At 38.1% G+C, this 27,874-nt stretch overlaps 1 protein-coding gene across 1 annotated transcript in view; it reads left to right on the forward strand.

Moving 5' to 3' along the window:
- PLD5 (phospholipase D family member 5) overlaps window positions 1-27,874 on the forward strand; it is a 388,353-nt gene that overhangs the window by 196,197 nt on the left and 164,282 nt on the right. The gene's annotated exons all lie outside the window — the stretch shown is intronic.

A 27,874-nucleotide genomic window follows, 5' to 3' on the forward strand; every position in this document is an offset into this window, starting at 1 on the left:
GCTTTTCTCGGCGACTAATGACCTCAGCTAGCGATCAGAAGTTGTTTTGTGAAGTTTGCTCTGCGTTCAGTTATTCTTTTGATGAATTTGTAGGAGAGAAAGTGGTCTCCCCGTCCTCCTCCTCCACCATCTTGGCTCCTCCCCCCTCAATTTAAATTTTTAAGTTTCCTGTGACCATTAAGTTTTAAGTAGCAAAATTCTTCTATATTTGTTACTATTACAATTACTATTATTAATCAGTTGATTAAAGCAACAAAAGTCTATGCCATAATCTTAATTTTTTTAACATTAACTTTCAAGCCACCCTTTTCACTCTCCTCTTCTACCTTCATCAAGAAGTTCTTTAGTTCCTCTTCACTTTCTGCCATTAGAGTGGTATCATCTGCATATCTGAGGTTATTGATGTTTATCCCTGGCAATTTGATTCCAACTTGTGATTCATCCAGCCTGGCATTTCACATGATGAACTCTGCATATAAGTTAAATAAACAGGGTGACGACATACAGCCTTGTCGTACTCCTTTCCCAATTTTGAACTAAGATCCCCCAGAGAAGGGAAAGGCTACCCACTCCAGTAATCTGGCCTGGAGAATTTCATGGATTACAGTCCATGGGGTTGCCAAGAGTTAGACATGACTGAGCACCTTTCACTTTCACTTTTACTTTGCTTGTTCCTTGTCTGGCTCTAACTGTTGCTTCTTGACCTTCATATGGGTTTCTCAGGAAACAGGTAAGGTGGTCTGGTACTCTCATCTCTTTAAGAATTTTCCACAGTTTGTTGTGATCCACAAAGTCAAAGATTTTAGTGTAGTCAATGAAGCAGAAGTAGATGTTTTTCTGGAATTCTCTTGCTTTCTCCATGATCCAGTGAATACTGGCAGTTTGATCTCTGGTTCCTCTGCCTTTTCTAAGCCAGCTTGTACATTTGAAAGTTCTCAGTTCACATACTGCTGAAGCCTAGCTTGAAGACTTTTGAGCATAACCTTGCTAGCATGTGAAATGAGCACAATTGTACAGTAGTTTGAATGTTCTTTGGCATTACCCTGCTTTAGAATTGGAATGAAAACTAATCTTTTCCAGTCTTGTGGCCACTGCTCAGTTTTCCAAATTTGCTGACATATTGAGTGTAGCACTTTACAGCATCATCTTTTAGGATTTGAAATAGCTCAGCTGGAATGCCATCACCTCTGCTAGCTTTGTTCATAGCAATGCTTCCTAAGACCCATTTGACTTCAGGATATCCAGCTCTAGATGAGTGACCACACCATCATAGTTATCCAAGCCATGAAGACCTTTCTTGTATAGTTCTTCTATGTATTCTTGCCACCTCTTCTTAATCTCTTCTGCTTCTGTCAGCTCCTTCCCACTATCATGTCCATCCTTGCATGAAATGTTCCCTTGATATCTCCAATTTTCTTGAAGAGTTGTCTAGTCTTTGCCTTTCTATTCTTTTCCTCTATTTCTTACATTATTCACTTAAGAAGGCTTTCTTATCTCTCCATGCTATTCTCTGGAACTTGGCATTAAGTTGGGTATATCTTTCCCTTTATCCTTTGCCTTTCACTTCTCTTCTTTCCTCAACTATTTGTAAAGCCTCCTTAGATAACCCCTTTGCTCTCTTGCATTTATTTTTCTTTTGGATAGTTTTGGTCATTGCTTCTGGTACAATGTTATGAATCTCCATCCATAGTTCTTCAGGGTCTCTGTCTATCAGATTTAATACCTTGAATCTATTCATCACCTCCACTATATAACATCAAGGGATTTGATTTGATTTAGGTCATACCTGAATGTTGTATATTAATCAATTACAAATGTATGGGTTTATTTCTTGGCTCTCTATCTATGTACCTGATCTATGTACCTGTTTTTGACCAATATCATACTGTTCTGACTACTATAGCTTTAGTCTGAAGTCTGGGAGCATTACACCTCCAGCTTTGTTCTCTGTTCTCAAGATTACTTGGACTATTCATGGCCTTTTTTGATTCCGTATAAATGTGAAGGTTATTTGTTCTTGTTCTGTGAAAAATACTATGGTTATTTTGATAGGGATTGCATTAAACCTGTAGATTGCTCTGACCATTTTACCCATTTACTATTGGCTCCCTGTTTTCTTTCTCCAGTTCTAAACTCCTTTCACTTTCCTACAGCCCCAACCTTACCTCTCCTGAATCTGTGCTTAGAGATTACTTTGAGAAATGGCATCTATGTGGTATAATTTGTTACTTCAGCTTTCTTGCCACCTTAGAATCCCCAAGTGTCTTTACTCATCCTTCCCTCCTCCCATTTTTATTCAGAGGAAGATATTTTTCTTGCCCTTTCCGAAGATAACCATCTCTAAGCCAATAACCCTGTGGAAATAAGAACAAGCGAATGAAAAAATTAAAGACTATTCAGAGCTTGCTATAGTAAGGGAGTCAGTCACCATCAGTTGCATTTGGTAGAGGCTCAGAGTCAAGCAGAGAAGGGGGAAAACTTTATAATGGAAAAAGGAAGCCTTCACGTGTGCACTTATTGGAAGCTGTTGGCTTCGGGATGCTGGAGGTGCATTAGGTTAGGTTCTAACTTAATTAAAATGAGCCATCCTATGTGATAGAGTAAGGCAGCATATTTCTGTCTCTATTTGTTTCTAAGTTGGAAGCATGGACAAAAATTACAGAAGATATCAGTTATTAATCAAATGAGAAAATCCTGGTCATTTCAGTTGCAAAAATCATTGTTTGGCTCTGTGGATTGTTACCACAGATAGTAGTCTGACTTTCTACACATCTGACCTATATGGCCTAGCTTCCTAAGGCTAGTTATTTTGGATAAGAGGCTGATTTCTGTGCTTTCTTCCTGCACATGTGGGTCTGAATTCTGTTTTTATATGTAATCTGAGTTTTGTCCATTTGTGTATTCAATTTCTTATAGCCTTTTCATTGCCCTCTTACAGACACAGCCAATATTCAAGTCTTGTTCTTTCTCATTTCCTACTCTCTGCTTTGGCAGAGTCATTCCTGTGATTTCACCTCTACTTCTCATCAAGCAATTCCAAAATCCCTAGCTCAGACCATGATTCCTCTCTTGTCATCTTCTCTCCTTGTGCACCAACTAGTCTAGCTCTTTCTGCCCACGCAATGTTAATACAGAGCACTTAGAACCCTGCTTGAGTTAGGTACTCATTAGGTACTCATTACATGTGATTTTCTTTCTGTTTGGAGCCTCTTCTCTGTGAGGGTATTTGCATTCTCCTAGGGACCTGGGCCAAGGTACCCCCACCTGCATCTCACTCCTTTGCCCCCTTTCCACAAATTCAAGGCCACTTCTTTTCTGGAATGGCAGATGTGGCCTTCTACGGGTGCTATCAACATTTCTATTTTTATGTTGTCTCATCATCTAAGATCAAAAACTCCCTGAGAACAAGGGTCCCTGTCTGTTTTTCTCTCTTGGTGTCTTAGAGTGTCTCACACATCAGGACTGAGCAGCTAATCTTGTTTAATGGGCAATGATTCCATGTACAAATAATGTTGTTTTTAATACAGTTATAATACTGTTTAGTATTGTTTAACAGTATTCTGTTTGTTTAGATAATATGTACTATCTAGATAAGTTTCTTATCCCTCCATGGTGGAATTCATTTTGGGTAAATAATGGAATTATGAGAGGAGGAACTAAAGATGATAGATTATATACTTAAACGCTCTCATATGGAAGTTGGTTAGAAAAAGAAACCTGCTGAGAAATTGCTAATTTGTAATAGAGTAATCTAACACATACTTTTTTATAACTATCACTGAATAAATAACATTTAATATTGAGAATGGAAGATAAATGCTTAGTTTTAAATGAAAGAAAAGAGAAAAGTCTTCAAATATTTAAATAGAGGTATTTTTATGCTTCTGTACTCTACTTTCATTTGGGGAAAAAAAAGTGAAAGTGATAGTCGTTCAGTGGGGTCCAACTCTTTGTAACCCTATGGAATGTAGCCCACCAAGCTCCTCTGTGCATGGCATTCTCCAGGCAAGAATACTGGAGTTGATAGCCATTCCCTTCTCCAGTGGATCTTCCTGACCCCAAGCCCTGTTTTCATTTGAAATGTCGCTCATTAACATTTTAATTTCACCACTGAGTCAAGTAAAATTCAGATTTCCTAAATTGTGAGAGATTTGCTTAGCCCAGTGCCCAGGAAGTATTGTTTATATTCCCATAGTTAAAATCTCAAAAATTATTTTTACTATAATGTTTTATATTTAGCATTTAATGTTTAAAGGAGGAAATTCTAGAGAGTGTGATACTTCCTGATGGTCTATAATTACCACTTGGGAAGCAGCAGAAGCTAATTATTTCAAAGTTTTAATTTTAATGAAGCTTAATATATGATTAATGATTTTGACATTTCCTGTTGCCAGGTTTGTTTTGCCAAAAAAGATTATTTGAATGTGGTATATATTTTTCAAAAAGTTCATTGAACCCTTATAAGCATAGTCATATCTGATCATCGAGAGTGGTGTCAGGCACAAAAAGCACAGCTGTCTTTTCCCCAGATGGCCTATTTCAGGTGCCTATACAGAAAGGATGTGTTCAACTCTTTTGTGACCACATGGACTATAGTCCACCAAGCTCCCCTGTTCATGAGATTTCCCAGGCAGGAATACTGCAGTGGGTTGCCATTTCCTTCTCCAGGAGATCTTCCTGACCCAAAGATCAAACCCACATTTCCTGCATTGGCAGGTGGGTTCTTTACCACTGAGCCACCAGGAAATCTCATAGCAACAGTGAAGAGCCCAACCCTTAACCTGAGGAAGAGGAACAATGACAAAAGAAGACGGGAGATAAACAAAAAGAAAGTGTAGCTGGGTGTGCCTAATGGATATTTTTATATTTTGTTTATAGACCTGTAATTAGAAAAACTTTGTAATTGGAACTTTCAATTAAAGTAATTGCCATGATTATAGAGAGTATATTGAGACAAAGAAAGTTTTAAAAGAAAAATCTGCTGAAGAATTCACTGGAACTCAGCTTCCAAAATTGCAAAACTTGAAATTGAGAACAGCTTGCATGTTTAGAAAGCAGCAATGAAGAATGGGCTCACATTAGAGTAGGAATTTTGAATTGTGGGTCTAAAAGACATGGCTGTGTACAATCTGAGTCTGCAATTAAACCTCACACACCAAAAGTTAGTTTTCAGATGGTATTCGCCCTTGATGTGGCAGTGTATTTGGACCACTAAATTTACGTTTAGAAGACCTGGGGTCAGTCCCATTTCTGCCCCTTCAAAGAAAGTAGGTCCCTAAATGAAGCTGCGGTATTCTCATTTATAAATTGAGGATGACTATTCTTCCAGGCTGTTGTGACATGAAAGTCAGTTAATGTACATGTAGAAAATGTCTAGCTGCTTTACCAAGTGAAGCATCATATCATTCACTTATATTTTTTGAATCGCATTCACAAAGACAAATAGTACCCAGAAATACATTTTTTTGGTATAAACCACATCTGGTGAGGCTTTGACTTTTATAAAAATAGAAATTGTAGTTTGCCAAAGCCATATAAGCCTTTGAGAGGTTTCAGACCCCTGGTAGCAGACGTCAGGGTACAGTGTGTGTGTGATGCCCAAGAGTGTGTATGGGTTTGACATCCAAGAAACCTGCATACGTATCTCCATTTGGCCACCCACTGTGCCAACTTGGTCATTTAACCTGCTTGTGTCAGCTGTAAAATAACAGTGATGGTACAGATACCATAGTTTTGTGGGTTTTTTTAATTAATTTATTTTTTAATTGAAGGATAATTGCTTTACAGAATTTTGTTGTTTTCTGTCAAACATGAACATGAGTCAACCATAGGTATACATATGTCCCCTCCCTCTTGAACCATAGAGTTTTATAAAAAATAAGGGAATTAAAATGAGTGACTTGGATGACTAACTGGAAGAAACCTCTATAGTGGGTTGGAGATCACTTCATTCAAGGTTAATCTACAAAACCCATCATCTTAGATTTACCTCAGGCAACTTTGCTTGCTTTATTACTCCCATATCTCCAAGTGATTCCATTAGAGTCTTGCTTGTCACATAGTAATGTTATACAATTGGGAAACTAATATATACAGATGACAAAAATATACAAATGCACAGTCTTACAATGAAACATAATCTCCCTCTTATTGCAGACCCTGGATCTCCTTGCCCAGGGGCAAATAGTGCTGCCATGATTTTGTATATCTTTCTGGAATTATGATTTTATATATGCCTGTGTGTATTTGTATATATGTATATGCATACATATATTTATAATATTGTGTAGATCTGTATAACTCTCCCTTTTTCTCACATATGGGAGCAGATAGACATGGGTTTGCATCTTGTTTTTGTGCCGTAGCTTTTTCTGGACATCTTTAAATATTCAGATGTGGCTTCCCAAGTAGCTCAGTGGTAAAGAATCTGCCTGCAATGCAGGAGGCATGGTTTCGATCCCTGGGTCAGGAAGATCCCCTGGAGGAGGGCATGGCAACCCACTGCAGTATTCTTCCTGGGAAATCACACGGACAGAGGATCCATGGGGTCACAAAGAGTCAGACACGACTGAAGTAATTAAGCACAGACATGGATCTGTGGCCACATAGCATTCATTATATGGGTATATAATTAATTTAATCAGTTCTTTATTGATGTAGTGGATATTTATGTTCTTTGGGGATTTTTTTGTTGCTGTTTTATCAAGCAGTGCCACAATGGATGGAGCTACACACACACATTTAAGCATATGTAAGAGGATATCTATAAATTCCTAGAAATGGAATTGCTAGGTCACAAGGTACATATGTGCATTTTAAATTTGGATTGTTTAGTATAAATTGTATTACAAAAGTTCTGTATCATGAAGATGTAAGATTACTTGTTTCACCTACTCATGCCAACATTGTGTATTATCACATTCTTTATCTTTACCAATCTGATAAAGCTTAAAGGTTGATATTTATTATCTTTTTTAAAATTATGATTTAGGTTGAAAATCCTTATCCATGTTTATGAGCCATGTCTGTTTCTTCATCTGTGACTCGACTGTTCATGTTTTTTGAATAACATGTGGTTTGGTAGAGGACATGGAAAAGTGTGGTTTGGTAGAGAACCCAGTAGAACACAACAAAATATATGAGACCAATACAGTAATCATCTTCATAATAGTAATAGTAACAAAATAAATGACATAACCTATGAAGCAAATGTATTTTATCAGAGAGGCATAATGAGCTTTCTGATCCTTTCTTTCTCATAAAATTAGAAATAACAAGTTGTAGGAGATATTTACAAAAAATTATTGTGTTTTACTTTTGTAGAACAATGAAAACTGATCCTGTGTGCATCGATAAGGTGAACTTTCACTGTGATCTCTTTGCTTCAATAACTGCAACATTTACTACATGAGATGAGCCAGACTTGTCCCTTGTTCTAAATGAAGTACTTTATTCTGAGCACTCTTTTAGAAATATTGCAGGCTGGGAAATTAAGTTATCTAGCTGTTATGCAGATGCTATCTTTAGCATGCAATTCTCAGTAATGCTATTTACTAGTAACTGAAGGTAGAGACAACTATTCTGTTTTCATTTGATTATCAAATTATCCTGGTAGAGAGTCCTTGTCACAGAAAGGACTTAAAACTACATTCCCAGGTGGCAGTGGTCTGAGACCCTCCACAAATGATCAGTTTTAGATACTATCTGGCTTTGTTATTGCAATTATCACTTCTTGTATATCAAAATATGCCAGCTACTATGTAAGGTACTTAATGTTATCTCATTGATTCTTGCAATAAAGCAGATGTTATTATTCCTCTTTTACCAAAGAAATGACAGGTTCAAAGTCATTCATCTACCCACCTAGTAAGGAGTCAAGCTGGGTGCAAATCCAGGTCTTGCTTACTTGTTTGTCTTTCTTATGCTTCACGGGGCTGCTACCGTAAGGGCTGCCCACCCAAGTGGGGAGTAGTCCATGACATTCACATACATTGTCCGACACCCCGGCCCTTCCACAGTACGGATGAGCTGTGGAACTGTTTCCTCCAGCTAGCTCTCAGCCTCTGCCTCCATACTTCATGTTTGTTTTATCCAATAACGTGAATATCTTCCATCACAAGACTTCAGCTGATGAAACAGACCTACATTTATTTCCTGTACATACTGGGTTGGGATGGAAATGTTTAGATTAAGATTTATGACAATAATATGTGGAATCTAAAAAGAAATGATACAAATGAATTTATAGAACAGACAGAGACTCATAGGCTTAGAGACAAATTTATGGTTGCCAGGGGCGAAGGATGGGGGAAAGGGATAGCTAGGAAGTTTGGGATGGACAGGTACACACTGCTGTATTTAAAATGGATAACCAAGAAGGACCACCATAGAGCACATGGAACTCTGCTCAATGTTATGTGGCAGTCTGGATGGGAAGGAAGTTTGGAGGACAATGGATATGTGTATGTATATGGCCGAATCCCTTTCTTGTTCACCTGAAACTATCACAGCGTTGTTTATTAACTGGCTGTACCCCAGTACAAAATAAAAAGGTTTTTGAAAAATTAAAAGTAAAGTTATTTTCCTCTAAAACAAAACAAAAAAAAAGATTCATGACAACAGGCGAAGTATCATGTGCCCTAGACATGAACCCCAAGAGGACACATAAATTCTAAATCACTGCAATCTCTCACAAAGCTTGTCCACCTCATACTGTGTCCCAGCCCACAGCTCTGGGCTTCTCTCTGTCTGGATTTCCCCACCTCAGAACTATCTGCTAAGTGGGCCTTGGCCTCCTCCTGCCCGCTTTCTACCAGCAGACCCTGGTCCTGAGGTCTCAGCATGCTTCCTCCAGGACTCATAGTAAGCTTTGTATGGAGGAGGGGCATTTTCAATGAGCATATTGCTGCCTGCTGAAACTTCCCCTTTAATTTCACTCCTAAAAAAAAAAAAAAAGAAAATCTGCTTCTAAATTGTGCAGGCTTTAAGGTATAAATCCTTGTACTAAATTTTTTTTAGCCCCAAACTCAGGCTTGGATCAGAGGATTGTTTTTCTTCACAAAATAGAGACTAACTCTCTTGAGGACCTGAGGGAGTTCTGTATAAAATTCTGTTATGCATGAGATTCAAGGCCCCTGCCTGCCATCTCTTGACATCCATCCTTTACCAGCTTCCATGCTGTGAGGTCAGTCTAAATGTCTACCTGGGACCTAAAAGCACCACACTTCCCGGGCCTCAGGGGCTTTCTATGTTTTGCTTCCTTTTCTGGACACAGCCTTCCTTCTTGTCTCTATTTCTTGGGTTTCATCTAAGGCCACCCCTCCTGTGGGTTTGCCCTGGCCTCCTGGGTCTGCTACATTACATCCTGAGTGGACCTTCAATGCCTGAGCTGACTGCTCCTATATAATACTTATTATCTACTGCTGAATACTAAGTATTAATTTATCTAATCTCCAAAAGAGGCTTTTTTTTTTTTTTTTTTTACAAAATTGGCATCTCAAAGTCATTGAGAATCCCTATTAGCTATGTGAACTATAAGCATAAATTTAAGTTAATCCTTAGCGTTGTGCTATTTTATATAAAGGCTTTTGTGGCTTTATCTTTTCTTTTTTATTGTTATATTTTTAAAAAGGATTAGGAGCTGTAGCTTAGAGAGGGACTATTTCCCTAACTCCCCTCACGCCCAACCCCACCTAGTTTAAACATATTGGGAATATGGAACACAGTGCATTGTGGAGTTCCCAAAGTATTAACACCAGGTATCATGTATCTCTCTAATTATTCTTGCATGAATGAATGTTGACTGTGGACTTTGTTTCAGGGTAGAAAATTAATGAAAGTTGAGTCAAAGGGTGCTTTTAAAAATGTAAGACAGTTTCAATTTATGTATAAATCAATCTAGCCTGAAAGTGTGATGTTAAAAGATTGCTTCATGTCTATTGTGTCTCTTTTCAGATTCAGGCATTGATAACTATAGTCTCAGAGGTCTCGTTTTTTACTCTCTCTTGGGAGTCAGGGCATATGAAAAGGTCCCCTTCAGAGAATACTCTCTTTTTTTGGCAATTCTATGACAGGTGAGTTAGGATGAGACTTCTCGAATGTGTGCTTAATTTTTTTTTTTTTTTTTCCTGATTGGTGCTTTTGGTCCTTATTACAAATCTGGTAAAGAAAGGAGCAGTGACATTTGTCCTTTGAATACATAGTCACCAAACTTTCATTCCATGGTTAATCCCAAGCATGTCATGGAGTGCCCACTTCAGGAACCACATCTTAAGTCTCTGCACACTTATCTGTCTTGTCTTCTAGACTGTAAGCTTGTTGGAGTGGGAACTATGTCTCCTGAATAGTTACAGTTTTGGCAACTGGCACTATGCTGGTACATATCAAACGTCCAAGTTCTGGGGATGGAAGGAGAGAAAAAAAATGCAGAGCTGAGATAACATATCTGGCTCAGTGCCACAGACAGAGTGGTGCTCAAATAAGTGTTAAGTCCTAGTAAAGTAGAATAATGGAAGGAAAAGAAGAAAAAACAAGCAATATGGCAGAGCAAAAGGAGAACTAGATCAGGGAAAGATAAACTTTCAGTCTCTACTGAGTTTGCTGAATAAACTTGAGAAAGTCACTTAATTTTTTCAGGTTTCTGTTTTTCCATCTGTAAAAATAGGGATATCACCTAACATGACTTCCAAAATCCCCTCTTCCTCTAGCAATTATATGAGCCTATAAAATGCCATATATTTGATTGATATAATTGACCATATATTTCATTAATGAAATGAAAATTTCACTATGGGTATGAAATTTGGGTATGAAAACTGCCCAAATGTAGCTATAAAATTTTTAAACTTTTTGGATTATCTGCCAAAAGTCATTTTTTAAAAATTGATCAAATATTTAATGTCTTATTTTGTGTAAAGACTGTGCTAACACTGAAGATACAAAGAATTGTCAGTTTTTATACTAAGAGTATGGTAAGAGTTACAAAAGTTAAGAAATAAGTGCTTTGAAGCATAAAAATGCTAACATGAGTGACACCCTTCCTGTTAAGAAGTCATAGAAAGGAGCAGCTAACCGGAGGAATGACAGAGCAGGTAAAACTGAATTTGAACAATTCCCGGGCTTTCCAAATAAGGTGCACATATAGCATGTGCAAAGGTTTGAAGATAAAAACCTAGAAGTCCATTGACAGATGAATGAATAAAGATGTGGTATATATATATATAATGGAATATTATATACATTCTTATATATACATATATATATATATAATGGAATATTACTCAGTCATTAAGAAGAATGAAACAATGTCATTTGCAGCAAGATGGATGGACCTGAAGGTTATCATCCTAAGTGAAGGAAGAATAACAAAGACAAATATCATATGATATCACTTATATGTGAAATCAAAATGATACAAATGAACTTACAAAGCAGAAGCAATTCAGAGAACAAACTTATGGTTACAAAGGGGGAGGAGTGGGAGGAGGGATAGATTGGGAATCTGAGATTGACATGTACACACTACTATATTTAAAGTAGCTAACCAACAAGGACCAACTATATAGCACAGGAAGTGCTGCTCAATATTCTGTAATAAACTAAGTGGGAAAAACAATTTGAGGAAGAATAGATACATTATTTGTATAACTGAATCACTCTATTGTATACCTGAAACTAACATCGTTAATCAACTATGCTCCAATATAAAGTAAATTTTTTAAAAAAGACATGACTTTGTCACTGAAGAACAAGCGTTTGGTTCCATATGACTAGAGTACAGAATGAAAGCAAGGGAGAGGTGGGAATGAGACAAATAAGATGGTGACCACCATGTGGAGGTCATGAGCACCATGACTAGAAATTTGGATTGATTATGAAACTAATTGGAATCTATTTAATGGTTAACAAGAAAATAGACATGACTTTATTTGCATGCTGGGGGAAAATGTTTAGTATGTCTAATGAATAATCAGGTTTTACTCAAAGCATGATCCTAAATGTCTATTTTAGAATTTTTTGGTTGCTTCTTAAAATGCATATTCCTAGGTTAGAATCTAATCCTATAGAATCAGAATTTCTGTGGGTTTGACTTGGAAACTGATATTTAAAGAAAAAAAACCTTTTACAGCTTACATAGCTTAAAGTGTGGAAACCACTGGCCAAGTAAATGGAGAGTACATGGCAGGGAACTCAGAAGAACACAGATTCTGGAGTCAGGTAAACCCTGAATCTCAGCTCTGTCACTTGGTAGCTAGCTGTCTTATCACAGCCAAGTTACTTAGCATCACTGAGGCTGAGATTTTTTTCCTTCCATAAGTGGGTTTACCTACCTCGTAGGGATTCAGTCAAGAATAGCTGAGATAACATATGTTGGAAGGCATATGGAATCATCTGGTGAAGTTGTTCAAGCTCTGTGCTCCCTAAGGTTCTGGAATGGGTTATAAAGGATTCAAGAAATTCCACAGATTATTTTGGTTAGTAACTAGTAGGAATCACACAGAATATGTCAGCTCTCCTTTCCCTAAGGTAGTAACAGTGAAGGTATAAAAATGGAAAAATTCAAGAGATTTTTAGAAGAGACAATATCCAGGACTCAGGAATTGTCTAAGTCATTTTTAAATTTTTTGTTTGCGTGGTTGTTTTGCCCAAACATAGCTGGAGAATGCAGTTTTGTTTTGAATATGGTGGGGTCTATGGGTCATCTAAGTGGAGATCTTTAGAAACTGGTGCTCATTAGTGGACAGAGACCTCAGAGAAAAGCCTGTAAAGGTAATAAAAAGCAGGCATGACCCCCCGGGGATGGGATGGAGAATAAAGAGGGGCCTCGTCGCCTCCATGTCAACATCCATTTTCAGGGAAATATCAAGTTAACAAAACTGAAAAGAGTAGAAAGAGAAACAGGAGAGGGTTTCATTTTAGAAACAAACAAAAGAGAGACCGCCCCACAGTGAAATCAAGTAACACTGAAAGTTTCTTTACAGCAAGAAACTTGTCTTACCAATGCTGGGAGCTCAAGTCATGGTAGTTGGTCCCTTAGTGCATTGATTGGATAGAAATCTTAGTGTCTTTGAGTTTATACTTGAACCTGAAATACCCCATGAAGCTTCACAGGCAGAAAGTGTTTATTTATTGCTCCTTGAATGGGACGAATGTGCCCAAGCACCTCTTGTTCTCAAGAACAATTTTATACAAAGAGTTGATACTGGTAATCTAGAGAAGTCTGTGTCCTCTGGAGAATCAAAATTACTGTTTTTACTACAAAAACAAGACTCTCTCCTAATGATATCCTCTTCAGTTGGTTATTAATCATTGACTATACACTTAACATCTTTATTCCTTGATAGAGTTTTTACTGAGGGAAGGCATCCTTCTATGGAGTAAGAACACTTGGGGATAAAGGAATTCACATTAGGAAAGTTAAAAGCCTGTGTATACTGAATTCCATATAGTGGTTTATAACAGTTGTAATGCATGTCAAAGCTCATCACTTCGTAATTTTAAGGATGATGCTCTTTTGACTCCTATTAAATTTGAAATGCATAGTTTTAATGAAGATTTTCAATGAGTCAGCATATTTGAAATTCCCTGTCTTGAGTTTTATTTTTCTGAGTTAATTCATTTAAAACTGTTAATAAATACTGAGAGATTGTTAGACCATTCTGCTGTTCAAGTGCTAATACAAAGAATTAAAAAAAAAAAAAAAAAACAAAGAATTATAACTCATTATACTGCAAGTTTGAAATAGTAGGTACTAAAGAAGTTTAACATACATTGTCAAGAGATTATTTGATTCACTCACTTATTTACTTAAGAACTACTTATAAAGCAAATGAGCTATGTGCACTTATATTAAAAAAAAAAAAACACCAAAAAAACTTGTCTCCAAAATATAGAAACAGGTGGCTCGTATAACTCAATATCCAATAAACAACCTCAATTTTAAAAATGGGCAGAGGACCTAAATGGACACTTCTCCAAAGAAGATATACAGATGGCCAAAAGTCACATGAAAAGATACTGAGCATTGCTAATTGAGAAATGCAAACCAGAGCTACAAGTCACCTCATGCTGGTCAGAATTGCCATCATCAAAAAGTCTACACCAGTAAATGCTGGAGAGGGTGTGGAGAAAAGAGCACCGTCCTACACTGTTGGTGGGAATGTAAACTGGTGCAGCCACTATGGAGAACAGTATGGAGGTTCCTTTAAAAACTAAAAATAGAACTACCATATGACCCAGCAGTCCCACTTCTGGGCATATATTTGGAGAAAATCATACTTAGAAAAGATACATGCACCCCAATGTTCATTGCAGCACTGTTTATAATTGCCAAAACATGGAAGCAACCTAAATGTCCCTTGACAGAGGAAAGGATGAAGGAGATCTGATACATATATACAATGGAATATTACTCAGACGTAAAAAGAAACAATGCCGTTTGCGTCAATATGGATTGACCTAGAGATTATCATAGTAAATGAAGTAAGCCAAACAGACAAAGACAAATATCATATAATGTCACTTATATGTGGAGTATAAAAAAAAAAAAAGTAGGAGGTTGGGATTAACATATATACATTACTGTATATAAAATAGATAACCAATAGGAATCTACTATATAACATAGGAAATAATACTCAGTACTTTGTAATAACCTATACGGGAAAAGAATCTTAAAAGAAATCTGAATCACTGGGCTGTACACCTGAAATTAACACAGTGTTGTAAGCCAACTATATTTCAATAAAAAAAGATTAAATGTGGGGAAAAATTCAATTAAAAAACTTATATAAAAGATGGAAAGAGATATCTAACAGCAAGAAGTGAATATAAGTAAATGCCACTTTTAATTGTATGAAATTTTAAGCAAAGGGTGAGACATATTTTTACTTTTGTTATTTCTCCCCCAAGCCAGAATAACGGATGGGGAAGGGTCTAACATTAACATAGGTGTATGTCAGGGGCTGTAAATAAACAGGATATTTCATGACTGGATTACGCTGAGAGAAGTCAAGTAACTTATCCACACACAAACAGGGGATAGTTGCCAAGTAGGAATCCAGTCCCTGACCCTTAGTACCACCCCATGTTTCCACCCTAGGGAAGAACAATTTTGAACTACCACAATCTTATGCCTAATCTGCAAAGACCTAGTAGACGGTTTTGACTTTCAGAAACAAGTGAAATCTATTCCAGCAAGCACTTTTGAAAAAGCAGGGTATGAACATGAGTTCATGAACATTAGTTCAAATTACATGAATAATTTGGTTTCTGGTCAAAAATGCTTTATGACTATAATGACTTTGCTGGGTTACGTTTGGCTCTTGAGATGATTTCAAAAGAGTTCCCAGAAAGCTCTGAGAGTTACAGGGTGGACAGGTGAGGGGTGCAGCTCCCCAGAGTGCAGTTGTGTGGATATATTCTGCCTGTTGGTCTCTGTGTCACTCTCGTTATTCTGTTGCAAGAAGGGGGCCCCCTCCAGGGCCAAGAGTGAACTTTTGTCTAACACAGAGTTGGAAATACATTATCCCAGGAGACAAAGAAAGACATTTTATTGGAAAAGGGAGCCAGGTAGAGAGCAGCAGAGAAAGGGAACCCAGACGACTGCTTTGCCACGCGGCTTGCAATCTCAGGTTTTATGGTAATGGAGTTAGTTTCCTGGTTGTCTTTGACTAATCATTCTGACTCTGGATCCTTCCACATAGCTCAGTCAAGATGGATTCCAGAGAGAGGGATTGTGGGAGATTGGTAGGACATATGGACTGTAGCCTCCTCTCTCCTTTTGACCTTTCCCAAGTTCTTCCTGCTGGTGGTAGCTTGTTAGTTCCACATTAGTTGTAAGATAGCTCATGCAAATGGTTACTACTGTGCCTGACCAGGGCAGGCGATTTTAGTCAATTGTTCCCCTGACAATTCCAGGTCACGGGAGCCTCAAGTCATGGCCTGAGGAAATGTGTAAATGCCAGAAAGGGGTGGGGTTAGTGTAGAATCAGAGTCCATACTTGCCAGCAGGAAAGGATTCAATTGTGCTATTTAAAGAAAAAAAAAAATTCTACTCTTCAGTATGGAGTTAGCCTCATAGATCATTCCTTGGATTCCTGCCTCCAGCTAGAGCAAGCTGGTATGTAAAGGAAGTCAATTCAGAATGTAGATAGGGTTGGCAAATAATAAACTAGAGTTTGTGCTTGTTTTATGAAGAATTTAGGAGGACCTGACTTTAGATGTATAAGATGTTTTCTAAAAGCTTTATGCTCAATAAATGTTTTAGTACCACTAAGGATGTACTCAACAAATGCACTTAAATTCGGCCCTCTATATCCGAGATTTCTGCATCTGCAGATTCAACCAGTGGAGGATTGAAAATATTAATAAAGAGAAAAAAGTTCCAGAAAGTTCCAAAAAGTGAAACTGGATTTTGCAGCACAATGGCAACTATTTACATAGCATTTACAAGTATTTATAGCTATTTACATAACATTTCTATTGTATTAAGTGTTTATTTAGACTATATGGGGGGGATGTATGTAGGTTATATGCACGTACTACACCATTTTATATATGAGACTTGAGCATCCACAGATTTTGGTACCAGACAGGACCTGGAACGACTGTACTTTGTTTTAAGCAAAGAATCTTTGAAGCATGCAAGTTAGCTTTTTAATGGAAATGTAGTACTGGATTGTGGATTGTGGTGAGTGTGTGTGAAACCACAATCCAGTACTACATTTCCATTAAAAAGCTACATTTCCATTCTGGGAGTTGGTGCTGGACAGGGAGGCCTGGCCTGCTGCAGTTCATGGGGTCGCAAAGAGTCGGACACGACTGAGCAACTAAGCTGAACTGAGTACTGGATTTCATCATTGTAATGAAACCATTTTGTTTTTTACTCACCTGATCTGACATTATCTAGATTTATTCCCACATACTGGTTTTGGACTGAGAGCTCTTTTTATGTTTTAACTGGTTCTCATTTGCCTGATAGTAATGGTGAGGGCTGCTGCTTCAAATGCATCTACAATGAATTGCTTTGTTGAGAAGGAGAGGGCGCAATTGAAATTGGTCATGGTTCCTTCTCTCTCTTTCAGATTTTATTTTTCATTTTATGCATCTGGTGAAGATAAAGATTTTAATGCTTGAGTGCAAAGATCTGACTCTGCAGGGGTGTACTTACTCTCTTTGTTGAAATATAACGATTTCACAGTATCCTGCCTTGAGCACTGCACTTGTCAACTTCTTTTCAAATCCTCTGGCTTTTGTGCCTCCTCCTCACCTGCCATCATCAATTTCTGACATCTGGGAAGCCTCTGATCCTATGTGTAGAGTCCATTTAAATATTTTAGTGCTAGAAGAATAGAAACCTTGTAAAAATGTAAATTTTTTGTACTATTACACTGGGAGCAAAGAGAAATGTTTTAATGTGTTTCCCTGCTGAGTTAGGATTTTAGAGTTAACAGACTTGCATAGAGAATTCTGAATGGAGATAGCAGCACCAATACACCTAAGAGGAATTCCAGAAAGGCTGCAGGCATTGTCAGCAAAAGGGCCAAGAACAATCTGTGTGTTCCCTTACCCTTCATTATCCAGCAGCTCTGGTGGAGATCAGGAAGGCACTGTAACTCTCCCAGGGAGCAGAATGCCCTCCTGGTGTTTGTTCAGCAACCCTTGGAGTGGGTTTCTGTTTTAAAGATGTGTCATTAGCCTTGGGAAGCCAGATCCCATGGGTAAATTGGGGGAGGTGACTATCAGGTGCCAATTTTGAAAACTGCAAAAGAACACTAAATTAAAGGGAGAGTAATGGAGATAAACTGAAAGTATAAATCAACCAGCTTCAGCTTTGACTATATTTTATACTTTAAGGAATTGAAAAACCCATCATTTTGTGAAGGTACCAGTGTCATCAACAGCCAACTAAAGTTTTTTTCCTTCTTCCTTTTTTTAGTTTCCTCCTTTATCAAAAGTTTTCTCTTTATTAAATGAAGAATAAAGTAGTTATTTTTAGCAGACAAGAAATATTTTGTTAATAAAAATAATATTAATTTACTATAATATCAAATCTTTTACTTATTCAATAATTATATATTGAATGTCAGGGATGGTTAGGCATTGTTCAGTGGGAGAGAGAGAGGGAAAGGCTTGCCCTAGTGGAGCTTAGAGTCTAGAAGGAAGACAGCTGCATAGATAGATAGAATAGATAATTGTTAGAAAGTGATGAATGTGTGGCAAGAAAAGAACACAGCAGGATAAGAGCAATAGGGAACAGGGAGAGGGAAGTGCTGGTGACAGCTTTTCTCCAGCAGCCCTCATGGAGTGGGTGAATGTTGGACAAAGACTGGAAAGGTAGATACCTGGAGGAAGAGAGTTCCAGGTGGAAGGAGAGGGTGGAAACACACCTGGCATGTTTGAAGAGTAGTAGCAGGATTGTGTGGCCAGAACTGGGTGAAGAAACACGTCCATTAAATGGGATCATTTACACTAAGTGTGTGTGGCAGTCCCTGGCACATAATCAAGATTCCCGGGCTGTGAAAACTCCACTGTGCCTTCGGCCAGCTGTCACCTGGCTCCCACGCAGAGTAAGTGTAGGCACTTCCGAAGGTAATCCAGGTGCTTTGCTGATTTTCTAGGTGGTTCCTGCCCTCTTTGTAACACTAGCGTTTTTCATGGCCGTGTCTGCGTTCTGTCACTTTTCACTGCACAGGGCATCTCCTTGAAGTTGTGATGAGAAGAGTTGACCACAGTGAGATTTTATAGTGACAAAGCAGAGCCCGTAAATATCTGATTGTGGGATATTCTGTCATACTCCAAGCACTGCAAATGAATCAGTTTGAGACTCTCTAATGAGAGAGAATTTTTCCTGCTGCCTTTTACCAGCCTTCTAAGTTGGGCTTCTCAACTTAGCTTAGTTCTCAACACTAGAATCATCTGGAAAACATAAATAAATAACCACTACTCAGACTCCACCCCAAGCCAATTAAGTCCCAGAGTTTTTATTTTAAGCTCCCCAGGTGACTCTCATGGGCTACTCAGGGCAGGAACTCTTGCTCAGGTACCAGGTATATTTATTTTTGTCTTATGATACGTTGGCTTTTGCCTCCTTGTATTGTCCTGCCTCCCAAGGTCAGAAGACCTTGAAAACTTTCTACCTACAACTCTCCTCAGCCTTCTCATCCCAGCTTAATTTATGACTGGGTTGTAGACGTCTGGTTCAGAGCCAGAACTGGTTCATGACCAAGCTTTGATCTGTCTGTAGCATCTTTTTCTCAGATTCTCAGGTTGGGAGACAACCTTTGAGATGTCAGTATGAGTGGCTGCTGAGCATGGAGTGTTTCTGTCAGCAGTCTCACTCCTGAAGTCTCGGCCAGCTCTACCTCACTGCCTCCACCACTTCTTCACATTAGTTAGGCATAATGCTTCCATTTTCATTCAGCAAGTCTATGTATAAGTATATATTTAGAACATGCTTTAAAATTGTCCACAAGTTATCTATTAGAGCTGTATTTCAAGTAACACTGTTCAACATGAATCCCCCAGTTGGCCCACTTGAAAAAATTATCACCTACCATATAATACCATGAATAAAGGGTGTATTAAATTTTTTGTACTTACATCTCAAGCATATCCATGTATATCAGAGTGTACATATACATGTTTATAAATATATACCACATAGACATATATATACATGCACACATATGTATGCATTTATTGGCATTAGTGTATATTTATAGAAATTATATATAATCATTGCTGATAGAAATCAGTCTGAGATTTCTTGAGAAAGACTATTTTTATCCTGGGATGGTATGTTTTTTATTGGGGAGGTGGGATGTTAAAAATGATGTTAGATTGAAATTGTAAGATTTTTTTTTTCCTTGACAAAATAAAAATGGGCAATTCAGTATTGTCCCGGGGTTATTTTTCTTTAATTTCACTGTGCATGCTCTTATAACTTGATAACTCCAAATTAGGGCTGAAGACATCTGTATTCCAGGAGGGTCTATTTGGAGCCTCTCCCCCGCCTCTTGGTTCAGAGCCTTAGCCCTTCAGGACCACTCAGGGACTCAGCTCAACAAAATAGACTCATTTGCTTTCACATCCACCCCCAATGATGTCCTAAGACTAGGTGATTTTACTTTTTAATCTCTCCTAACGCTGTGTGGAAAACATTACTTTTCTCTATCATTTCCTTCCCTTTTCTCTTTTTGACACCTTTCCCCCCATTTTCTAATTAAAACCAGTATTCCCGCTGTTACCAAAAAAAAAAAAGAGAGAGAGAGAAAAAAACTCCTTTTTCTGTACTAGTGAATTTAACACTTCCCTAGGGCAGGTACCCCACAATCCTACTTAGGGATTTTCAGTGTACAAAAGTAGTTCCATATAAATTAAATGCAAAAATAAACAGCTTGCCTAGCAAAGCATAAGGGCCATCTGGTTACTGAGCTGTCTTTCTTTCTGCCCCTCTGCATACTTTGTTTGGGAACAGGACCAAGAGTGTCCAGGTCTTGGCAGTGCTCACTGGCAGCATTTGGCAGGACAACGGAGGCATCTGAAAAACACCTTGCAAACCTCTTCTCCCCACAAAGGAACATTCAAGGTCCCAGTATTGCAGTGAATACACTCCTTGTGAGTCACCTTCCCTGACTTCTTTATCTGGCACAGAAGGGAATTTGGACCCAGCCTTCCTTTGTCACACTTTTCTTCGTATCCGCAGGGCACATCCTTTTGTCCCAGATGGTGCCAATATTATTCCTTTCTAAGTGTTTCTTCTTCTTAGGTAAGCCACTCTTCAAGAATATACTGATACCTATATCCCCAAACCGCCCTTTTCAAGCTACAGATAAAAGCATCAGTCAAAGCAAGCTTTTAAATATTTCCTTGACCAGGTACCCAGGACCCCTTTCCCAGTAACAGCTTACCAGAGGCATTGAGAAGCAAGTGGGAAATGATCTGTCAATTATCCTCTATCAAGGGGATGGCCTAACAGTCAGGTGGTCAGGCCCTTGACTCTTATTCTCTCCATGGTCCTTTTCCTTGGCTAGTATTCATGGTGCCACTTTTCTCAAAAACATCTCATGATTGCCCCAGAATAGAGGGAAAAGTTTATTTTGAATGCAAAACATGGCCAAGTTTTGTTTTTTTTTCCTTTTTTTGATATGAGAGTCTTAGCTGTGGACACAATATTTTTTTTAACTAACTTACGACCTAGTTCATAATATTATCGCCAGAATCAGAGCTAACCAAGAACATGATTCTTATGTCACAAAATTGAAAAAATGAACAGGACACAAAAATATTTAAAGAAAATCACAGTATATTCTGAAATGAGGCAACTGACTTTGTTTTGAGCTTTTCTTTATAACTGTTAAAATAAGAGAAGCAGGAAGGAGGGTGGACTTACATATTTCTGGAAGAAAAATTAGATAAATTGTTGAGTATTTCCCAATTATAGGTTCTTTGTAAGAATAAGGTTTTTAATGTTACTTCAATGCTAATAACAGTAGCATTTCTAACCAAAGACAAATATAAGTCATAGAGTGAGGAAAACTAAAGTTGAGAAGAAGCCTAAAATTCATTGCATGCAGGGTCTTTCTGGTACAAGAGACCCTTCTTCCCAGCTTTAACTGAAAACCATGAACATCTTTTTGGCTGTTTATAGTGATAATACACACTGTTTCCTGAGGTAGGCAGCTCTACTGATGGATGCCTCTGTTATAAACTATATTGAAAACAAAATGCTATCTTTGGAATTTGCTTCCCTAAAATAAGTGTGCTAAGTGCTTAAAAATGTAGTAAGTCATTTAATGATCTAATAATAATTATAACTGGCATTTATTTCGTGAGTCCTATATACTAGACACTGTATAAACATTTTACATGCATTATGTTATTTACTCCTTGCATGGGTCCTATGGAAGATGATTCTTTCCCCTTTTCACACGTAAGGAAATAATCATAGACATGGAGGAGGTAAGTACTTTACCAAAATAACCCGAGTGGAAAGTGACTTTGACTTAGCTGTTGGTTGTACTTCTCACTTCAGACCTATTAACCATGTGTTGAATTCCAATTTGCAAAGAACTGAGGCTCACTTGTCTAGGTAATTTTCCCAGGGTAAGTAGAATTTTAAAGCAGGTCCTTCTGATTCTAAAACTTACACACCAGAGTAAGCTGATTTCAACATGAAATCAGCAGAGAGAATCAAAGAGAATGAAGAGGTTGAATAATACATGCAAAAAAATTGTCAGTGCAGCTGGAGCTGAGTACCTGAGTATCTCAGTACCCATTAGAAATGCATTATTTCAAGTTAGAAGTATGAATCCTAGAGCTCCAAGGAGCGTTGAAGACTGTCCATATATTAGGTAGGTGAGTCAGCCTGAAGAGCAGAACTGCAGTTTCATCTGCATTTCCCCAGTCTAGTATAGTTTTCGACCCACTGTAGGTACTTACTAAATGTTAGTTGACTCAACAAATATATCTACCAAAAAATGTACAACTTATTAGGCAATTGTTTTTTCCAATATTATTTGTTAAGTTCCATCTATTTCCAAAAGGAACTTAAAGTGCCATCCTTTCCAATACAATTTTTATTTGAGTCACTGGTTTCACCTAGTTATTTAAGCTTTGGTGCCTACCTTACAGTCTTTTATTTTTTCTGTGAGAAAACCATGGCAGCATAGAGTCCAGATTAAAGTTGTTGACTGTGAGAAGGGGAAAAACCCCATCCCATGGGATTTTCAGTCATTCGCAGCAGTCGTAGCAATGCTAGCTACATATTAGCATATGTAAATCCTCAAGTAGGTAACTAAATGCTTGACCAAATCACACATAATAAGGAGAATTATCAGCTCGTCTACCAAATCACACATAACATAATAAGGAGAATTATCAGCTCGTCTACCAAATCACACATAACATAATAAGGAGAATTATCAGCTCGTCTATGTGTTGTTTGGGGTTGCATTTAATTTAGAGAAATTATGCAGTATTTCTGCAGAGAAATCTCGATGTTTTAATTTTTTAAATGATTAGACTTTAAAATGTGGTTTTTGTATCTGTTGGCATGCAAGAAGGGCTTAATGAAGTTACTCTCTCAACTTTCAAAAAATGTTTGTGAAGATAAGATAAATTAGTAAAGCAATCAAAATTAGGGGCCATCTGTTGGAGGGTGTCAAGAGACCTATCTGCAAATATTACATAACTGAATAGTTATAGGTTATATATAGCTATAGGACTAAACATCCAAAAACTCCAATCAAGGTGATCTGGATGTATTTTCAGCAGAGCAGAGCTATTGTGTGATTAGAATTTCAAGTAGGAAATTGTATTTTTTTTGAAGGAAAAGTAAGAGAAGGAATAGGAAGTCAATCTGCAGTGGAAACAGAAGGGGCACAAAGGGAAGCCCTGGATAGGAGGGAACAGATTTCTTTGTCCAGGAAACTAGAAACATCTTTGGCAAATTAGTTCCTGTACTGGGTGAGATGATTCAAGAAATGAGAGATATTTCTGAAAACGAATGATCTTTCCAATTGGGCTTTCAAATTGTGGTGCTGGAGAAGACTCTTGGAAGTCCCTTGGACAGCCAGATCAAGCCAGTCAATCCTAAAGGAAATCAATCCTGAATATTCATTGGAAGGACTGATGCTGAAGCTGAAGCTCCAGTTCTTTGACCACCTGATGCAAAGAACATTGGAAAAGACCCTGATGCTGGGAAAGATTGAGAGCAAAAGAAAAAGGGGGCAGCAGAGGATGAGATGGTTTGATAGCATCATCAACTGAATGGACATGAATTTGAGCAAACTTCAGGAAATAGTGAAGGACAGGGGAGCCTGGTGTGCTGCAGTCCATGGGGTCACAGAGTCGGACACAACTTACGGGTTGAACAAAACAACAATGATCTTTACTTTTTATTGACTCCATTCCCTGGTGGCTCAGATAGTAAAGAATCTGCCTGCAAAGCAGGAGACCTGGGTTTGATCCTTGAGTCAAGAAGATCCCCTGGAGAAGGGAATGGCTATCCACTCCAGTATTCTTGCCTGGAGAATTTCATGGATAGAGGAGCCTGGCGGGCTAAAGTCCACAAGGTTGCAAAGAGTCAGACACGACTGAGCAACTAACAAACTTGCACATTCTTACAAAAGATGTTCACTCTTTGAACTTCTCTGTAGCTTGTCACCAGAGAGGATATAAATTTGCCAGAACTACCTGTTCGTTCCAGGCTACGGGAGATTAACACAAGGTTACCTGACTTGAATCTCTTTGAGCTTGGCTAATGCAGTTCCATATTGGAAAGCATCCAAATTTCAATGTGCTGACCAAATCAGGTTTCTGGGATGCACATCCCAAAACCAATCCCTGAGGCAATGAATTCAGTAATTCTTGTGACACTGGTTGGGCTGCTTCAATAGTCAGTTGACTTCCTCTGAAGTATGAGTCTCCTTTGAGCAATTGCAGCAGCCTAGGCCAAAAGGGTCATCTTCCTTGTTCTCCTGCTGGTTGCTTCTTGACTACCAGGTTATTACTAATTCTTTGAAATAAGCTTTTGACATCTAGCTTGGACAATTTCTCCAAGTTACACAACTTACCATCCTGTCCTGCCCCAAGGTTGTATTATCCCAAGGTGATTTTCAAAGATAGCTTTGCAGTCCACTGGATTAGCAATGTCTTGACAGTATAAGATCGGCGTGAAGTGATGTTCTCTAGAGAGAACTTCTACTGGTTTTTTTTTTTTTTTTTTAATGCATGAGTGTGTTAAAATTGAAACTGTTCAGTACTAAGTGTGTGCTTAGTCGCTCAGTCATGTCTGACTCTTTGTGACTCTATGGACTATAGCCCACCAGGATCCTCTGTCCATGGGATTCTCCAGGCAAAAATACTGGAGTGGGTTGGCATTTCCTCCTCCAGGGGATTTTCCTGACCCAGAGATTGAACCTACAATGTCCTTGCACTGGCAGGCAGATTCTTTACCACTGAGAATATGATAAGTTTCATTTTTAAAATATAAAACTGACTAGACCCATATTAAAAATGAAACTTATGTCTACATGCAGCTTTCTCACATTGCCACTAGAGAAAATTCTCTAGACCTTCAGATAGGTGATGGGAATGAAAACTTCTGTTAAAAGTCATGAATAAGCAAGATGTAGAAAACCTGAAACATGAGAATAAAAAATCTGTTTTAGATATTCAGTGACATCTATTTTCAATGGATAATGGATACAAAATAGCATTATAGAAGATAGGCATGGATTAGGCAACTGATATTTGTAGGCCTGCTGGGGAGGTTCATGTTGTACAAAGCCCAACACTCTGTCACTCACCTTGAAGTCTTCCAACAATGTAAATAAGGAATGTAGTCTGTGATTGTACTGTTTTTTATGACAATGATAGTGGGTCAAAATTTATTGAACTTTTACTCTATGCAGAGTTTTGTGCTAAATATTTCTGTACATCATCTCATTTAATCATCTTAACAACCTTCGTGGAGTAGTCTCTATAAGGAACTGGGGCTTAAGGAATTATGTAATAAGGACATCAGAAAAGTGGCGGACTAGGCAACTTCATCCACACCCTCCAGTTTGCATAGGAAGCTCTCATGGAAACATCAAATAAATAACTAGAGACTGGCTAAAATAATTTTATAGAAATTCTTGAAATAAAAAATCTATAGCAGCCAAGTGAATGCTTAATCAAGAATTACCGACATGCAGAATAGTTGGGTGCTTGTGGTATGTTTAAGTCACCCTTGCCTCACCCTGCCCCCAGTGTAGTGACATGGTGTAGCTTTTGGGAAGTAGTAACCCAGTTACCATTCCCTTCCACAAACTAGAGAGGGTGCAGTGGACTGAATTTGCAGTGTTCTGAGCTATCTGAGAGCTGCCTGAAGGGCTGGTTTGTTTTGCTTAACTAGAAGCTCAGCAAGCTGAAATATGGTACCACTCAGATTTCAGGTTAGAGAAAACCACAGGAAACAGTAGAGTGGCTCTTGAGAACCACAAACAAGCTGCAGAGGCCTGAGGCAAGAGACTATTGATTGAGGAATACAATAAGAAAAAGCAGGGTTGAGAGACCTTTGAGGACATTGAGACATTTAAAACCAGCCATTGATAAAGGGGAAACAGGAAAAAAAAAAAGGTTTTGGTGGGGGGGGAGGGTATATACACAGGCCCAGAGAAGATGCATTCCAGAAGAGCTCTGAGAAAATGTATCTTAATCCTGGACTGATTTGTAAAGTCTTTCCCTTCCTGGAGCCAATCTGCAAAGATTGGGAGAGGTGACTATTTTTTCAAACGTCCAGTTTTCAGCAAAATATCTCAAAGCATACAAAGAAACAGGACAACATTTTCATTTAGAGGATCAGATGAAACCATCCCTAAAGAAAAATAGTCATTAGACAAAACATTAAAAAAAACGGTATTAAATATGCTCAAAGAACTAATGGAAATCAGAAAAATGATACATGAACAAATTGAGAATATCAACAAAGAGAAAAAATATAAAAGAGAGACAAGTTCTGGAGCTGAAAAATACAATAACTGAGTTGAAAATTTCACTAGAGGGGTTCAACAGCAGGCTTCATCAGGCAGAAGAAACAATCAGTGAACTTAAAGACAAGTCATTGGAAATTATCAAGTCTGAGCAGAAAATAAGAAGAATGAGGAAAAGTGAACAGAACCAGAAAGACTTGTGGGACACCATCAAATGAACCAATGTGTGCATTATGGGCATCTCAGAAGGAGAAGAAAGACAGGGACTTGAAGATTATTTGAGATTATTTGAAGAAAGAATGACTGAAAATGTCCTAAATTTGAGGGAAGATGTGGATATACAAATACAAGATGCCCAGTGAACTCCAAGCAGGATAAAATAAACTCAGAGACTCAAAACAGCTGAGGGCTTCCCTGGTGGCTCAGTGTTAAGGAATTTGCCTCCCACTGCAGGAGACACAGGATCATTCCCTAATCTGGGAAGATTCTGCATGCCATGGAGCAACTGAGCTTGTGTTCCACAACTATTGAGCCTGTTCTCTAGAGCCTGTGGGCCACAACTACTCAGCCCATGTGCTGCAACTAGTGAAGTCCATGTGCCCTAGAGCCTGTGCTCCACAACAAGAGAAGCCACTGCAATGAGAAATTCATGCATCACAAGTGGAGAGTAGCCCCCCTCACTTCAACTGGAGAAAGCCTGCCCAGAAACAAAGACCCAGCACAACCAGAAATTAATAAATAATTAAATAAATAAAATTATTAAAAAAAAAACAACTGAGAGCCAAGGATATATAATCTTGAAAGTAACAAGAGAAAAGTAACTTATCACATACCAAGGATCCTCCATAAGATTATCAGTGGATTTCTCAGTGGGCATTATGTAATTTGTCTATAAATGGCTACAAGATGGTAGACTTGAACACAGGTCCATCAGTATAAGTCTTGTTCTCTTAACCAGTGGTTCTCAAAGTGTGATCCTGGGCCAGAAGTATCAGCATCACTCAGAAAAGGCCCAAGGAACAAAACAAATCTTTATAAACTGGTTAGAAGTGAAAATTCTCTGCCTCAACCCAGACTTCCTGAATCAGAAGCTATGGGAGTAGAATGAAGCAATCTATCTTTTAATTAGGCCTCTAGATGTTTGAACTGCTGTTAACCATTGTGTTATAATGGATGTGCTGGTTTAAAATGCTTGAAGATTTTTCCCTGTCTATGAAAGCGTAGTTGTATAAGACCTCTCCTTATAATAGAAGCATAGTTGTATGATGTAATGTCATCTGCAATTTTGGAAACTAAAAAAAGGGCTACAAATGAACTTATCTATAGAACAGAAATAGAGTTACAGATGTAGAAAATAAACTTAGGGTTCCTGGGGAGTAATGGGGGAGAATAAA

This window comes from Dama dama, chromosome 14, assembly GCF_033118175.1.
Source record: "Dama dama isolate Ldn47 chromosome 14, ASM3311817v1, whole genome shotgun sequence".
In the NCBI taxonomy this organism is placed as follows: Eukaryota; Metazoa; Chordata; class Mammalia; order Artiodactyla; family Cervidae; genus Dama; species Dama dama.